Below are 16,636 nucleotides of genomic sequence, written 5' to 3'. Positions count from 1 at the left end.
GTTTTTCATCGTTCGCTTCTTTTTCTGCGCTGTCTCTCGCTCCTCAGCCGGCTTTGTTGGGAGCTCTCCATTCCTGACAGCTGTCCCCTGGGAACAGCTGGTGCAGAGGAGACAGGGGTTGTGTTCTCTCCTTTCCCTTCCTTCCCTGGTATCGTGTGTTCCCTGTCGGATGGCGGATGTCACCCGGCACTTGGTGACAGTGCTCTGTGTCCTGGCACACCGTGAATTGCTGGGGTGTCCTCTCTTGCCCTCCTGGCCCCTCTTCCCCAGCTCTCCACTCCTCACCGAGCAGTTTCCCAACTCGATGAAGGGAAAGGCTCTCAAAATCACTCATCAGAGGCAGAACCATCCTGGAGTAATTGGAGGGACTGGAAAAGGATCATTTTGTGTTTCTTTTCTCCCTAATTTACTGACAACTGTGGCAGCCGGGACTGGGAGCTGAATCACCTCCCTGAGACTCTACGTTTAAATGATATTTTTATTATTTCCCATTAATCTGTCCAAGACAGGGGAGGAGGCTTTCGAAGTTTCACAAATGGATCAGAACACACAGGGGCCCGTGATTTTCAGTGGGAAACGAGCATTTAACTGCTCCTTTGTGCTTTTGAAAGCCTTCTCTGCTCAGGTTCTCCCCATGGTGGAACCAGCCCTGGTGTGGTTTAGTCCTTGTTACCTTAATTTGAGGAAAAAAAATCCTTCCAAAAGTAACTTGATGTGGTTTATCCCTGTCCATGTGGGGAGGACGGTTCTGATCATCGAGGCTGTTTAATGTGTCTGACAAAAGCATCACAAGACCCAAGAGTGGGAACCTGAAAGCAGCCAAGTTCAGGCCAGACATGGAATTTATATTTTAAACAGTGTGAGTTGTTAACCCTGGAAATAACTTGACGGATTCTCTCTCACTGAGTTAAATTGACGGTGGCTCATGCTCGCTGCACAGGGGGACCAGACCAGACCCAGCCTCGTCCCGTTAATTATCCCAAACTGATGCTGGCGGTTTTGGAGCTACGGGGCTTCTGGGACAGGAGCTGGATCTTCCCTGTGCTGTTCCTTTGGATGAATCCGATTTTTCAGGGCTAATTAGGCTGTGCCTGAGACAGAACTTCATTGCTCTGTGCAGCTGGTGAAAGTTGAGGTCAAGTAGATCGAAAAGAAGTTGGACCATGACGTGAGTGTTCCCTGCCGCTGTTGTTATAAACACCAGAAAAAGCAGGATTATTACCAGACCTTGGGGTTTTTACATTTTTTTGTGCCTCTTGAAGATCTCTGTTCTCTTCTGATGCCCTAAAAAGCAGCTGAACTTTGTTGAAACCCCTCCCATGCCGCAGAAGCAGAGTAAATCCAACAGGGCTTGTTGCTGCCTGCATCGAGCGTGATGTCAGCCTCATTTCCTCCCTCTGCCTGCAGCCCTTCTCCAGGGACATCTTTTGGAAAAATCACTTTGTGCTGCTCTGTGTGACACTCCAAACTCACAGCCACCGTGGCTGAATCATTATTTCAAGGACGAGGGGAGCTGAACTTGCCATTGACTCAAGACTCTGCTGGAATTTCACTGCCATCCCTGGTCTTCAATAGGAGCTTATCCCTGTGCCACTCCAGATTTTAATGGCATTCGTGTCACAGCAATAATAGGGTCAGGCTCAGTCTGTCCCAGCATTGCCAGTGAGGTCTGGTTTATTCATTTTTATTTTCACAGCCATCAAAGCCTTAAACAGAGCTTATCTGATGGGACCTCCATGGGGAAGGTGATGGGGCCTTGGAAAGGGAAACTAAAGTCAGGTTCCCACAAGGAAACTCCTGTTGCAGATCCCTGCTAGTCCCAGCCTCAGCGGAAAGGTGGGAATTTGGTGAGTGGTGAAACACAGAAATGTTGGTCCTGGCTTTGGTCCTGGCAGCAGGTCAGAGTTCTCCAGGTGGATTCAGCCACTGGCGAGGGCTGCCTCTAAACTTAATGAATCATGGGATCGTTAAGGTTGGAAAAGACCTCTAAGATCCCTGTCTCTGGAAGTGTTCAAGGTTGGATGGGCTTGGAGCAATCTGGTTTAGTGGAAGGTGTCCCTGCCCATGGCAGGGGGTGGAACTGGGTGATCTTTAAGGTCCCTTCCAACCCAATCCATTCCATGATTCCATTCTATGAAATGACGGCTGACCGTCTGTCCAGTTTAGTTAAAATATTATTTGTTTTAGCTGTTTTTATTGTTCTTTTTTTGGTGTTGCATATAAAATTGTCAGAGTCTTTTTGTATACTTTGCATGCTTGGCCTCAGGCCAGGAAGAAGCTTCTGGTCCCTCCTGCGTTCGTATCTTTAAATTTGCAAAGAGGAACAAACCCTCCAAGGAACCCTCCCAAGGTCCGGGAGTGCAGGCACTTGCCCGGGGCTGTTTACTGTAACAAATGGATTTGTACAGCACATCCTGGCGCTCGGCTCCCCACGGACACCAGGGCAGCAAAAGGGGAAGGAACCATTTCCAAGTCCTCAAATATTCCCTCCTGCAGCACCTGTCTGTGTTTTGAAAGACAAAAGGTGCACGAGAGGTCACGGAGCTGCTGCAGCTCAATTGAAGGTGTTTTGTCAGTCGGTTGAGGTGAAGTTTCAAACCTCCACCATCAAAAACGAAGCAGTTAGACAGGATGGAACAGTCAGAAGCTGGATGTGGGCAGCCGTGATGCTTTGGGAATATTTGCAGGATCCGGGGCACTGTTTTGCTGCTTGTTGAGTTGGGTTGGGTTGGATTGGGTTGGGTTGGGTTGGGTTGGAAAGAATGGATGGGTTGGAAAGGGTGGTTGCATTGATAAGGGTGGTTGGGTTGAAAAGGGTATCTGGGTTGAACAGGGAGGTTGGAAAGAATGGGTGGGTTGGTAATGATGGTCGGGCTGAGAAGAATGGCTGAATTGGAAAGCGTGGTTGGGTTGAGCTGGAAAGGATTGTTGGGTTGCAAAGGGTGGTTGGACTGGAAAGCATGATTGGGTTGGAAGGTGTGGTTGGGTTGAAGAGGATGGGTTGGAAAGGGTGGTTGGGTTGGAAAGGGTGCATGGGTTGGAAAGGGTACATGGGTTGGGTTGGAAAGGGTGCATGGGTTGGAAAGGGTGCATGGGTTGGAAAGGGTGGTTGGACTAGAAAGCGTGATTGGGTTGGAAAGTGTGGTTGGGTTGAAGAGGATGGATGGGTTGGAAAGGGTGGATGGGCTGGAAAGGGTGCATGGGTTGGAAAGGGTGGTTGGGTTGGAAAACGTGGTTGAGTTGGAAAGGATGCTTGGATACAAAAGGATGCAGAATGAGTTTCCTAAGGAATGCTGAGCCCTATGACCCTGAGCCAGGAAATACTCAATTTGAGTTTATCTCCAGGTAGCTGAGCGGCTGGATTTGGAAGTCACCTTCAGACGGTGCAAGGGGAGTGAAGATCTCAAAGGACCAATTCTGCTGCCACCTCAGTGCACGCTGTCAGGATGTGACACCTTTGAGATGATGTGGGAGGGTCTCTCCTCCTGTCTGAACTTTGCCTCCCACCTGGATCATCTGAACCCCTCCAAACTCTGCTGGGCTTTGTGTGCTGAGGCAAGAAGCTGGGATTTGATAAAGCCCGTGTGACACTTGGTGGGACACCAAGACAGAGCCAAGACACGTCATGAGCAGCATTTGCCTGGCAGGAGACTCTCAGTGGGCTTTGATTAATGACAACTCTTGGTACCACTGATATCTCCCATCCAAGGATATGCAAATATTCACTGATCGAAAAATTCCCTGCACTCACCGCCACGGTGGCTCCTTGTTTGTTTTAGTGTCATGCAAGAAATTCTGAAGGTCACATCTCAATGACACAAGACTTGAGGGAAGGGAAGGGGAAAGAAGGGGAAGGGGAAGGGGAAGGGGAAGGGGAAGGGGAAGGGGAAGGGGAAGGGAAACCCTGGAGTTGTTAATCCAGGAAGTGTGAAGGAATAGGAACCAGGAAAAGAGGTTCTCGTAGCGATGAAGATGAAGGAATAGACAGACCCTTTGTACGTGTTGAGACTGACAGAAGTGACACAAACAGGCAAACTGACAAAAAAAAGAAGTGCAGATTTCATGGAAAGTCCATGGAGTGGCACACTGGGAACAGAACTGAGACCTTCCCATCTGGGATTCCCACGTTTTAAGCCCAAGCCCAGCATTTTAGGACCAGTCTCGCAGCTGGCGTGAGCGGTTGTACACGAAGCAATGTCAATTTATGCTCACTGCAGATCTCTTGATCGGGATCTATGGTGGTAATTATTCATGCTCACCATTCGTATTTGGGGATTAATTAACTATTCGTGGTTCCTATAAAGAATATTGTCAACTATTTAATGGCTCATTGAGTTCAGCAGGATTTCAAGGTCCTCTCTTACGATTTCCACAGAATGGTTATTGTGATTTGTGACTTGGAGGAGCAGCGAGTGAGCTGTGAGCAGACCAGGAGCATTTCAGTGTCAGTTCTACCCTGTGACAAATGGGCTTTAATTGGATTTAAACACGGGTTCTGCTTGGTGAGACGAGGCAGATGAGAGAGGAGATATGGGAGAGTTCTTTTAAAACATAGAAAAGAGGTGGTTTTGTCCTGCCGGGTGTTCCATGGGCGCTTTTGAACTTTATCAGCAAGGGTGAGTATTCAAAATTCATTCCTGCAGGTCTTAGACCACTGGTCTTGCATCTCCCTTCATAAAGATGTTTGAGTCAAGGTCTTCAGCCTGGTTTGAACACCCTGGAAGTGTTTAAGAAATGTGTGGACGTAGCACTTGGGGATGTGGGTTGGCCTTGGGCTTGGCTGGGAGAACACTTGGATTCCATGACCTCAGAGGGCTTTTCCAATGCTTTTATGATAATGTGATTTTGCGCTGCCAGAACTTCAGGTTCTGCCTAACTCAGCACATTGGCTGTTGAGTATTTCTGAAAATGTTTATTATTCCAGTGAAAAGCGTGGACTGTCTGAAATACATTATCCCAGCTGTGGCTGCAGTGGCCTGGGGTGCTCCTGGAATGATTAATTGTTCAAGTCTTTGTAACTCACTGCTGTGCATTTATTTCCAGGGAAAAAATGCATTTTTGGGAGAGTAAAAATGGCCTTTTTTAAGGTAACAGGGTCCTGTGCTGTGGAATCCTCTCGGAATCTGCTTGGTGTGAGGGTCAGAGAGTGGCCAAGAGGGGCAAGGGTGACTTTTTGATCTGCTGGTGTCCTTGTTCCTCGGGTTTTCACGAGTTTTGGGGTGTGGGCCACAAGATGCTCGGAGCTGAGGCTGACGAGGATAAGTGAGAGAAGGAGCAAGTGACTCCTTGAGATTCATCCAATTTTCAGAAGGTTTTAGGATTTTGCCGCTCTCACAGAGTTGTGCCTTTAAACCGAAGGAGAGTAGGCTTAGACTAAATATTGGGAAGAAATTCTTCCTTGTAAGGGTGGGAAGCGGCTGGGATGGAATTCCCAGAGCAGCTGAGGCTGCCCCATTCCTGGCTGTGTCCAAGGCCAGGTTGGAGCACCCTGGGATAGTGGGAGGTGTCCCTGCCCATGGCCAGGGGTGGGACTTTGAGGTCCCTTCCAACCCAAACCATTTCTGGGATTCTATGAAAAGCTTTAGGGAGGGAATGGAGGGAACTGAGACCCTGGACATGACAGACTGAAGTGTTAATGGAGATGGAAAAGATGGAACTGGGTGTGTGAGAGGCTGGGAGGGACTGCCAAAAGGAATTTCTCCTAATTTCCAAATCCATGCTTGCAATATTTCCCAGGGCCTGTCTCATCCCCATCTACTGTGGATGAAGGAACTGCACCCAACTCCCTTTGGCTCCACAGGGTCTCAGCTCAGCGAGGTGTGGAGCATTAAATAATTCAGTGTCCTCAGCGTCTGCACCGAGTGTTCACAGCATTCCAACGAGCCCAGGCAGCAGGGAAAAGCAACAATTTCCCAAAGTAGATTTTTGGCAATGGATCTGCTAAATCTTGAACAAGCTTCTCGTGCTAAATGGTGACGCCAATTTGCGAGTTCCTGCCTGGAGCACGGCCCGTGCTGGCATGGGGATGATTTCCTTGTTGTGCCACCGTCCCCTGAGGACAACGAGGGAATAAAGAAATCCCAGTGGGAAAAAAAAACTCATGGAAATATTTTTATTGATGTTCTGGCTTTGCCAAAGGAGGAGAGGAGCGTGTGTGGAGGTGGGGAGTTTATCTGGCTGAAAAGACGGGGAGAGGTGTTCTCCCTGACATTTGACACTCTGATTTTGGAGTCAGGCTCCTGCAGTGATGGAATTGCAGAGCCAAGACTTTGGATCGGGATTTACTTTGGCTTTATGCTCCCTCTCATGCCCACAAATAAATCAAATGTGCTTCCCTATTCCCCTCACCACTTAAAATAATAAAAGAAGCCCAGAAGCTTAAAAGGCAGAGACGTAACTGATAAACGGCTCACGTTTTATCTTCCATCTCCCCAAAATCCTCAAGGGAGCTCATGCCTGATCCAACCTGTCCTGCAGGTCTCGTATGCAGGCTGCAGATTTATTTAGTGCCTTTAGCTGGTGGCTGATCCCTGACAGGACCTCCTGGGTGGCAGGAGAGCCTCCGCCTCTCCTTGTTTTCAGTCTCCGCCAGGAATAAGCAGGCTGGTTTTGGTTTAGTTTTATTTATTTTTCCTGCTTTGTTCTTCTTTTTTCTTGTCAGTCGCTGCAAAGGCTTTGGTGGGGGCTGCCCTGACATAAACCCTGCACTGACATCGATTTCCCTGATGCTTGAGGCTGCAGAAAATAAGGAAAGACCAGTTTTCCCACAATATTGAAAAGCCTCTTCACCCCAAAGGCACAGAGCCCAGTGGTGGGGACTTTTCTGGATTAGGCTGGGAGGGAAAAGACCTCATCCAGCCAGACAGAACTGAGCCTCGATGGCTTTTCCTGTCTCCTTTTCATCCACTGTCGTTTGCTTTCATAGGATCACAGAATCCTGGAATGGTTTGGGTGGGAAGGACCTTAAAATCCTCTCATCCCACCCCTGCCATGGGCAGGGACACCTCCCGCTGTCCCAGGCTGCTCCAAGCCCCATCCAACCTGGCCTTGGGCACTTCCAGGGATCCAGGGGCAGCCACAGCTGCTCTGGGAATTCCATCCCAGCCCCTCCCCACCCTCCCAGGGAGGAATTCCTTCCCAATATCCCACCTTTCCCTGGCACTGGGAAGCCATTCCCTGTGTCCACTTTGGTTTCCCCCTTGTTCTTGCTCCCACTCCCAAACTGGCTCCCCACAACAAACCTGGAATTTGGGTTGGGTGACAGCTCATACATAAGTTAAACTCTCCAATTTGGGCTCATGGCTGTGTCTGGGCACAGATTTGCTTTAAATTCCACCCAAATATTCCCCAGCACCATCAGAAAATCACCTCCCTCCCAGACAGCGGCTGTGCTGCTCCCCTGGCCCTGCCCCAGGGGTGCAGTGGGGCTCTGATAATGCAGAATCCAGGACTTTTAAAGCACAGGGTCTGGGTTTTTTCTGGTTGAATTCCATGGACACGGCAGAGCTGCTTGGAGAAAATCCAATCCATCTCCTGTGAAATGAACTCAGTCATCCTTCAGTTTATTGAGTGAGAGGGAATACAAAACAAATCCACAAATGTCAAAAGCAGTCTACAAGGGATCATTCCATTCCTTTTTCCATTTGTTTTCCTGATTAAAATGATTTTTAACTGGTTTCTCTCTTAATTTTATATGACAAAATATAATTCACTTGAATATCCTCCACAGCCCCCCTGCCAAAGTTCATTCTTGGCCAAATTTCCTGGAAAGAGGGGAAGGAATGATGGGGAGGGACTTTGCTGAGTCACGTTTGGAGCAAAAATCTCGTTGCTGGATCTGCAGGAACATGTCTGGGAAAATCCTTCTCGCTCCATTAAATTCACCGGATTCCTCCTGGTCTAAATGGGCTGGCAAAGCACCCCAGTGGTGATCCACTGATTTCTTCCAAGATGGAAAGAGTTGGGCTTTTTGCAATGATTTTCTGCCCATGAGATTTTTCTGGAAGCGTTGGACTGAGGATTTCTGTGGGAACACAGAATCACGGAAACATGGAACGGTTGGGGCTGGAAGGGACCTTAGGGACAACTTCCAAGCCCCATCCAACCTGGCCTGGGACATTTCAGGGATGGGGCAGTCACAGCTTCTCTGGGAAATCAGATCCAAGAGAGTCTGTTCTGTTTCCTGACTGAACCGACGTTTCTGTGCAGGATGTGGAAAGATTTCCAGCCTTCCCCAAGGACTGGGAATGGATCCTTTCAGGGGGTTAGGAACTGTTATTCCACTCTCCCAGGAAACCCCTGAAATGGCTTTTCCAGCATCCTCCAAGGAGACTGAGGCAGGACCAGGATTCCAATCCAGCTTACCCAACTCAGTCTTGTGTCTTTATCCACATCCAGGTCCTAATTCCCGTAAAACTTCTCGTTGAGGGAGTAGCTGAGGTCATGCTGAAGTCTGGGTGGCTTTGGGTGTTCTTTGCACCATGGAAATGAGGAATGGAGCGAGCACACAATGGGAAGGGAGATGAAGAAGGACGATCGTGCTGAAGCAGGAAAGATAATTTAGGGAAAAGCTTTTTCCTCTGCTAAGGCCATTGTTGTTTCATCAAATCCAATATCCTGGAATGAAAAGAAAGCCTTAAAAAGTTGAAATTGAGGAGTAATGAATGAAGAGCCACCAGATATTACATTTAATGAGCTGGGCTTAGGAGAGGATTTAACGAAGGCACCATTAGGAATTTTCCTGCATTTATTTTAGAGCCCGCTCTGAAGTGGGGGGAAATTTGGGCATCTGCAGAGATCCAGGTTAGTGGAAGGCCTGAGCTTTTGTGCTGGGATTTGGAGCAGCCTCAGGAATTCTGTTCTCCCTCTGCCAAGGCCACCAGCCCAGGTGACAGCTGTGTCCCTTTGTCCCCTCTGCCCAGCCACCCCCAGGCTCAGAGCTGGCAATGCTCCGTAGGATGCCACAGACTCCGTGGCAATTCCATGCAATCCCAAAGCCAACATCAGAGGGTGAATGAAGGCTTAATTAAAAGCTGACACAGGAAGGGAAATTAAATTAATGTCCTAATTAATGCTTCGGGTTTAGTCCAAATGGGAAACTTTCTGACTCTCCTTTCCCTGTTGCGGCTCCACGCTCACCCCTGGGCACTGATGTATTTGGGCTCATTTGGCCCCAGTCCTGGAAAACATCCTCATTAATGTGTCCACATTTAATTCTCTTCCTGCCGCACTTAACTGCCAGCCCAGATAGGGCTGGAGTTAGGGATGGGATTGAAAAAGGTGGAGCTGTTGGGGAAATTTTGCGTAAGGCCCCCAAATGCTGATTCGACTGAAAAACCCTCACTTACTGCCCATATTAGAATAAAGTCCCTTAAATTGATAATGAATTGAGTTAATCAGAGTCCCAGTGTTTCTTTGATTTCGGTGATTTCAGTGGAACTGGAATTTTTGTAGCATGGCTTCCTTAGGATCAAGAAGAATCAAAAGGCTCCCAGAGCAGTGAGGTTTCCATGAAGGAAAATGAGAAAAGGAGAAGCATTGGAAGGGTTGATCACATTCACACTTCCAAGGTTCATTTCCTGGCCTTGGGCACTTCCAGGGATGTGGCAGCCACCGATTCTCTGGGTGACACCATTTTACCTCTGTCTTTTTAAGATGTGGGGAGCCACATGAGTCAAATTCTTGGCTGCTGTGTGTCAGGGAGGAGGAATGCTGCATTCCCGGCACCGGAGCCACCACACCCTCTGGATTCACATCAAATGTGTCCTGACAAGGTGAGGTTGGGCAGAAGAGCTCATGAGGTCATGGGAGGGAAGAAAAAAATGTGCTTATCAAATAAAACCCAACTTTATCATTCTTCTTTGTGTATTTTGCCTTTTGGGTGGGGCCCTTCCAGTTTTATTCCAAGTTCTCGGACGTTTTACTCCACGGGAAGACAAACGCATCAAAAGCTGGGACGCTCATTAATCTCACGGTTCCTGCTTTCAAAAAAATTAAAGATGTCTTCATAATTATTAAGAAAAATGCCACAAGACTGAGAAATCGCCTCAGTAGGTGGCACTGGTTCCCTTGGAATCAGGTTCCGATGGAAATCGATGGGAGCTCTGGGAGAGGAGCTCCTCAGGCGTTATTGATCCAGGACTGAGGGATGGCTCTCCCGCGTTGGGATGTGCAGTTTTCTCTCTCCACTCAGTTTTTCCTCTTTTTAGCTTTAATAAAAATAGGTTCTGGAAGTTTAAGAGTTTGTAAAGCTCAGGCTGGTGCAAGGTCGGAAGGTGGAGAGGGGCTGGGATGGAATTCCCAGAGGAGCTGTGGCTGTCCCTGGATCCCTGGGAGTGTCCCAGGCCAGGCTGGAGAGGGCTGGGAGCCCCCTGGGACAGTGGGAGGTGTCCCTGCCCGTGGCAGGGGTGGCACTGGATGGGCTTTGAGGTCCTTCCCATCCAAACCATTCCAGGATTTTGTGATTCATTTCCTCAGTCTAGTTCAGGTCCCAGCTGGAACACTCGGAGGGAATAAAAACGGGGTGGTTGTGTTCTGATGTGGGCAGGGGAAAACTTCCCTCTCCAGAAACCCTCTCTGTCCCGTCCAACATTCACACACAGAAAGGAATTCCCCATTGGGAGTTTTCCATAGGTTGTGCATCCTGTGGAATGATGCCAGGCCGGAGGGCTGTGCACCCATGGAATCACAGGATGGTTGGGTTGGAAGGGGCAATTCCAGGGATCCAGGGGCAGCCACAGCTTATCTGGGCAACCTGTCTGTTGCCTCACCACCCTCACAGGGAAGAATTCCTCCCCAGTATCCCATCTAACCCAGCCCTCTGACACTGGGAAGCCATTCCCTGTTATCCCAGCAAATCCATCCCCCAAAAATGATCCCATCAGGAGCATGGGTGCGTTCAGCATCAGGGCAGGGGGAAAAGCCTTCCCGTTGTGAATCCAGCTCACGATCCCTGGATGTCTGTGGTGGAGGAGCATTTCTCACCCCCAGCCTCTGGCTCCAAATGTTAAATGTTGTTTTTATCAGCAGCTCCTCCGCCGGAGCTCCGCAGGATGAGTCAGTGCCCTTCGGAGAAGAGCTGGGAATCGATAGAGCGCCGGGAATCAGATACTGCACTCCAATATGGATATCTCCAGCGGCATGGGAATGGTGCTGGTGACTAATGGATTGGTGGAAAAATACAGCCAGAACAGCGCAGGCAGACAACAATCCCTCTGGAATTCTCTGGGACACCCAATCCATCGGATCTTGTCCTTGCAGATGATGAAGGGGTGGAAAATTGAGCTTCCAGGTCCTGGTGGAACAAAAATTCATCTCCTGAGAGACCTTTAAAGATGGAAACTGCCCCAGGATAGTTTTTTGGGAAACCAGCAGCAGACGCTGCACCTGGAGCCTGATTTGGGAGGGACAGTGATTATTCCCCTTCCCTTGGCACTGGGAGCCTCATCCGGAGCTCCAGAATGGGATAGACATGGACACGGCAGATCCCTGGATCCCTGGAAGTGCCTAAGGCCAGGCTGGATGGGGCTTGGAGCACCCTGGGATAGCTGGAGGTGTCCCTGCCCATGGCAGGGGTGGCACTGGATAATCGTTTATGTTCCTTCCAACCCAAATCATTCCAGAAATTTGTGATTCCGTGATCTCCTAGCTGTCAGAGATGTTCTTCCCCCTCTCCAAATGTTTCACGAGCATCCTCCAAATGTTCCTTGCAGTTTATCCAAGGACCCCTGGGGATTTCTGGGGAAAAGGAGTCAACGAGCTCCCGAAAACCACATTAATGGCGGGAATGAGCTGCCAGCTGTGCTCAGCTGGCGCCGTTCCCTTGGCATTCGGAAGTTTTATTGTTTCTCCAGACAGAGGATGCCTCGGGCACTGCTGGAATCTGCATCCCAGCAAGCTGGGGGGACTGAAAGTCAGGAAAAATCATCAACAGAATAAATTTTCCCTCTTGGCACAGGAGGCTCTGGATTTCCCAGTGCCAGGTGCCGGCTCCCTGTGTCCCCTCAGGCTCCTGCTCCTGACCGGGAACGGAAACAAGAGTCATAAAACTGGGAATGTTTGAAGATAAAGGGAGATTTGAATCCTACATCTGAACCTGTGGCAGAGTGGCAGGGCTGGAATACAGGGATTCCTGGCTGCAGGATCGGAAATTCAGGGATCCCTGGCTGTAGAGTCAGGAATACAGGGATTTCTGGCTGTTGGATCAGGAATTCAGGGATTCCTGTCTGTAGAGTCAAGAATATAGGGATCCCTGGCCATTGGATCAGAAATTCAGGGATTCCTGGCTGTTGAATCAGGAACTCAGGGATTCCTGGCCATTGGATCAGGAACTCAGGGATTCCTGGCTGTTGGATCGGAAATACAGGGATTCCTGGCCGTTGGATCAGGAATTCAGGGATTCCTGGCTGTAGGATCAGGAATACAGGGATTCCTGGCTGTTGAATCAGGAACTCAGGGATTCCTGGCCATTGGATCAGGAACTCGGGAATTCCTGGCTGTGGAATCAGCAATACAGGGATTCCTGGCCGTTGGATCAGGAACTCAGGGATTCCTGGCTGTTGGATCGGAAATACAGGGATTCCTGGCCGTTGGATCAGGAATTCAGGGATTCCTAGTTGTAGGATCAGGAATACAGGGATTCCTGGCTGTTGAATCAGGAATACAGGGATTCCTGGCTGTTGAATCAGGAACTCAGGGATTCCTGGCTGTTGGATCAGGAACTCAGGGATTCCTGGCCGTTGGATCAGGAATTCAGGGATTCCTGGCTGTACACAGGTGGAATCCTGTGGATTGTGTCAAATCCCTGGACAGAACCAAAGAGAAATAACCTCAAATATTTCATTATCAGTCCATTATCTGTTATCTCAAACCACGGGTGATACTGTTATTAATATTAGCAGTTAATTGTTCTGTGGCTATTGATGCTGATAGAATCGATATTGATTATGAGTAATTAGATATTGTCCAATTATAGTATCAATAATATGGATTTATAATATATAATATAAATAATATATTACAAATATTCTCTATGTTGTCACATTCCTCTCAAAATATTTGACAAAGGCAGAAGATTTTATCCCTGTACTAGAGAGGAGACTTTGGTGAAGACCAGTTATATTTTTTAATATATATTTATATATTTGTATTTGTATTTTTATATTTATATTTATATTTTTATATCCATATATTCATATTTATATTCCTTTATCCACCCTTTATACATATATGTATACATTTTTTAACACATATTTATATTTATATCTGTCTTCCTGTATTATTTAAAGCTCTTCCATTTACTCAGGGGAAGTTCTTGGCATGGCAGTGACCGATCCTGGACTCCTCTATTAATCCATCAGGATTTGGTTCTGGCATATTCCATGGGGATAATCCATGGTAAAATTGGTGTAAATGTGTAAAAACACCAAATTTAGGCTGCAGAAGGACCCTGAGCTTCACTGGGTAATGGGGAAGTTGAGCCACGTGGCACCAGCTGGGCATCAATCCCAAATTTTTTTACCTGGATTGGGCATCTGGGTTTAATTTGGGATTTCTGGGGTCTTTTCTGAGGTTTGATAGATGCGAGATGGTGGGGACCAAGGTTTAACCCCTTCCCCATCTGAGAGACCTGCAGAGATTTCCAATTAATTCAGAATTCCTTCCAAAAACAAGGCGAATATGTGGGAATTGAGATCAGGAGTGATGGGAAGGGAATGACAGCCCCGGAGGGAGGGATGGAAGATCCCCTACAGAGCTGTGACAATCCTGGTTGTCTCCTTCAGTGGGAACAAACCCAACCATGCAGAGAACAGCCCAAAAAATAAATAATTCTGCTTTCTTAATTCCGGAGTGATGGAGATGCTGAGCGAAACCACAGCCAGAAAAATCCAATAATTAATTCCACTTTATCCCGGAGTTTCCTTGGGGGAATGCTGTGATCCATGTCCGTGTGCATCCACCTGACAGGAAACTCAACGCTCCAGGTCTTGGACCTCGAACTGGCTGACATTGATTTAGATATTCTGCAGATCAGAGCCTTTCCCTGGAAAAAAAAATCCATGGATTCAAGAGTGCTTTAAAAAATGGCTCTGGGTTTATACCAATGGAAATGTGAATTATTCAGCCCCAAAAGCGAGAGGAAAGCTCACGATTTCTCGTGGTTTTTTGCTTAAAACCGGTCAGAAACCCAGCTGTAATTTTATTTTTTAATTCCTGCCAGTGCTGGCTCGTGCAGCTTTTTCATGGAAGAAGAATCTGTGCTGAGATGCTTTCCTGGGCCTTGTCTTGGCAGCAGGAATTCCTGGGAAATGTCAATTTTTACTCAGAACATGAGCAGCAGTTTGGGTCGGGAGGGCAGGGCCAGTTCCTCCTGGGGACCCGGGGCAGGGGCCATCCTGGGCCCGGGAACGTTGAATTCCTCTGTTCAATATCAGGGATCAGGGCAACTAAATCCAGATAAATCCAGAAAAATCCAGATAAATCCAGAGCAACGGCACTGGAGTCTCTGGAGACTTTACAGGACCTGTAGGAGGAGGATTTGGTCCAGAAAAGTTATTTTTACTCAGATAAAACCAGGCTCTGCTAGACTCAGCTCACTGTAAACCTTGGATTCTTCCATCACAGGAACTCCATTTTATTTTGGAAAAAAAAAACAAAAAAATCTGAGGATGCAAATCCTTCTTTTTAGCTTCTGCTGGGAGTAACTCACTGACTTCCAGATCCTCGCTCCTTCAGAAATGAACTCTATTTCAGTGCTTTTACCCCGAACTGTTCTTTGCCCAGCTGAAATGCAAATCCAGAAGAAGACAGGGACTTCTGCAGTGTGAGAAATGAGACAACTCTTAGTAAAAAAAACTAAAATAATTTATTGAAAACAGAAAAATTGAAAAATTACAGAAATTAGAAAAATATAAAAATTTGGGATCCTATGGCTCGGTAGATGGTATGCCCCAGGAGCACAGGGATCTGAGATCTTCTGGCTGAGACAGCACTGGACCTCAGGTAGAGAAAAGGACTTGCAGTGCTGGGCTGACTTTTAGCTGGTCCAAAAGTCAGGAAAAAAAATTATTAAAGGCTCCGTAATAGGAGTAAGGCTTTTAATGCCCAGCACTGCCCTCCACCACAGCTAGCCTGCAGAGAGAGAGAGAGACCACCTCTCTGTCCGTCTCGTTGTTTTATAGTGCCTTTGCTCCACCCCAGTCCGCCCACAGCCTGCCCACAGCCCACCCACAGCCCGCCCCTTCGGTTCAAAGTGATTGGTGCTTTCCCTTTGACAGATCATCTCCGTCCACCAATGGCTCATCGTTGTCAGAGGGGTGGTATTAGTTGAGATAAGGGTGCTAAAATGCCTTCATTAAAATTCAGGTTGCCACGGAACTTGCCTACAGGGTAAGGGCTATGGGGCTAAAAATAGCTGCTGGCTGGTAGAACTGGGGTTTTTGGAGTTAGCCTTGGAACCAAAGTGCAAGTAAAAACACCTAAAAAAGTATTAAAATACATCCAACACATCTTAAACCACTTGTAAAAGTATACAGTAAACACAGGAAAGGTAACTCTTATGGTGTACAGGTGGTTTGAAGGTTGAAAGGGGAGCATAAGTTGGGATTTTTACCTGGGGAATTTTTAACTGGGAAGGGTGCAATTCAATAAACTACTTTGAACAATTGAAAACACTGATAATGGAACTTGATTTTTGTACCTGGGCTGATGGGTTAATTTTAACATTCAATTTAAAAATATTTAACTCAAAATTAATTAATTAAAGCACTTAATATGCAAAGACCAAGCACAAATAGGGATTTCATGTATGACATGCAGGAACCCAAGGAAGTCAGGAATCCAAATCCCGCGGCCACCCGATGGAATTTAGGCACTTAAACTTCCTTTATTCCTGTGAAAATCCCAGTCTATGATTTTAAAACAGGTGCTGGCACTTCCTTTCACTCCCTGAACATCTTTTCGAGCGGGTTTGACGTGATGGGCGCTGAGGAGCTGTCACAGCCCCTCTCCTTTAGCAGTATTCCCCGAGAGAGATGGGAAGAGGAAACTGCAATAACAGAGGAGGAGAAGCAGAGGATTTGCTCTTCTGCCTCCAGAAGTTTCTCCCCAAATTCCATTTCCTGCTCTCAGAAATGGGAAGGGTTTTAATGATCCCAGGGGAGGAAGAGGCCCTCCTGGGAATGCTGTGCCTTCAGGACGCTCTGGGGCAGCTGAGATGGTCGGGTGCCGTTGGATCTGGGAGTCGTCTGTAGGGAGAGCCCGGAGACCTGCAGCTCCAGAGGGGAAAAATCGGGACACAGGGAGCCAAAATGTCTCCTCGTGCCACTGACTCAGGGATATTCACGGGATGGTTTGGTTGGAAGGATCTTAAAGCCCACCCAGTTCCACCCCTGCCATGGGCAGGGACACCTCCCACATCCCAGGGGGCTCCAAGCCCTGTCCAACCTGGCTTGGGCACTTCCAGGGATCCAAGGGCAGCCACAGCTTCTCTGGGAATTCCATCCCAGCCCCTCCCCACCCTCACAGGGAACAATTCCCTCCTCAAATCCAATGAAAACCTCCCGTTCTTTCAGTTTAAACCCATTTGTTCCACCTGCCCTTCCATGGGCAGGGACACCTGAAGAATTCCACCTTCCAA

Source organism: Corvus kubaryi, unplaced genomic scaffold (assembly GCF_017639235.1).
Source record: "Corvus kubaryi isolate FWS band 111438036 unplaced genomic scaffold, C.kubaryi_AGA036_p1.0 37265, whole genome shotgun sequence".
NCBI classification, from domain to species: domain Eukaryota; kingdom Metazoa; phylum Chordata; class Aves; order Passeriformes; family Corvidae; genus Corvus; species Corvus kubaryi.
This window is presented reverse-complemented; position numbering follows the sequence as displayed.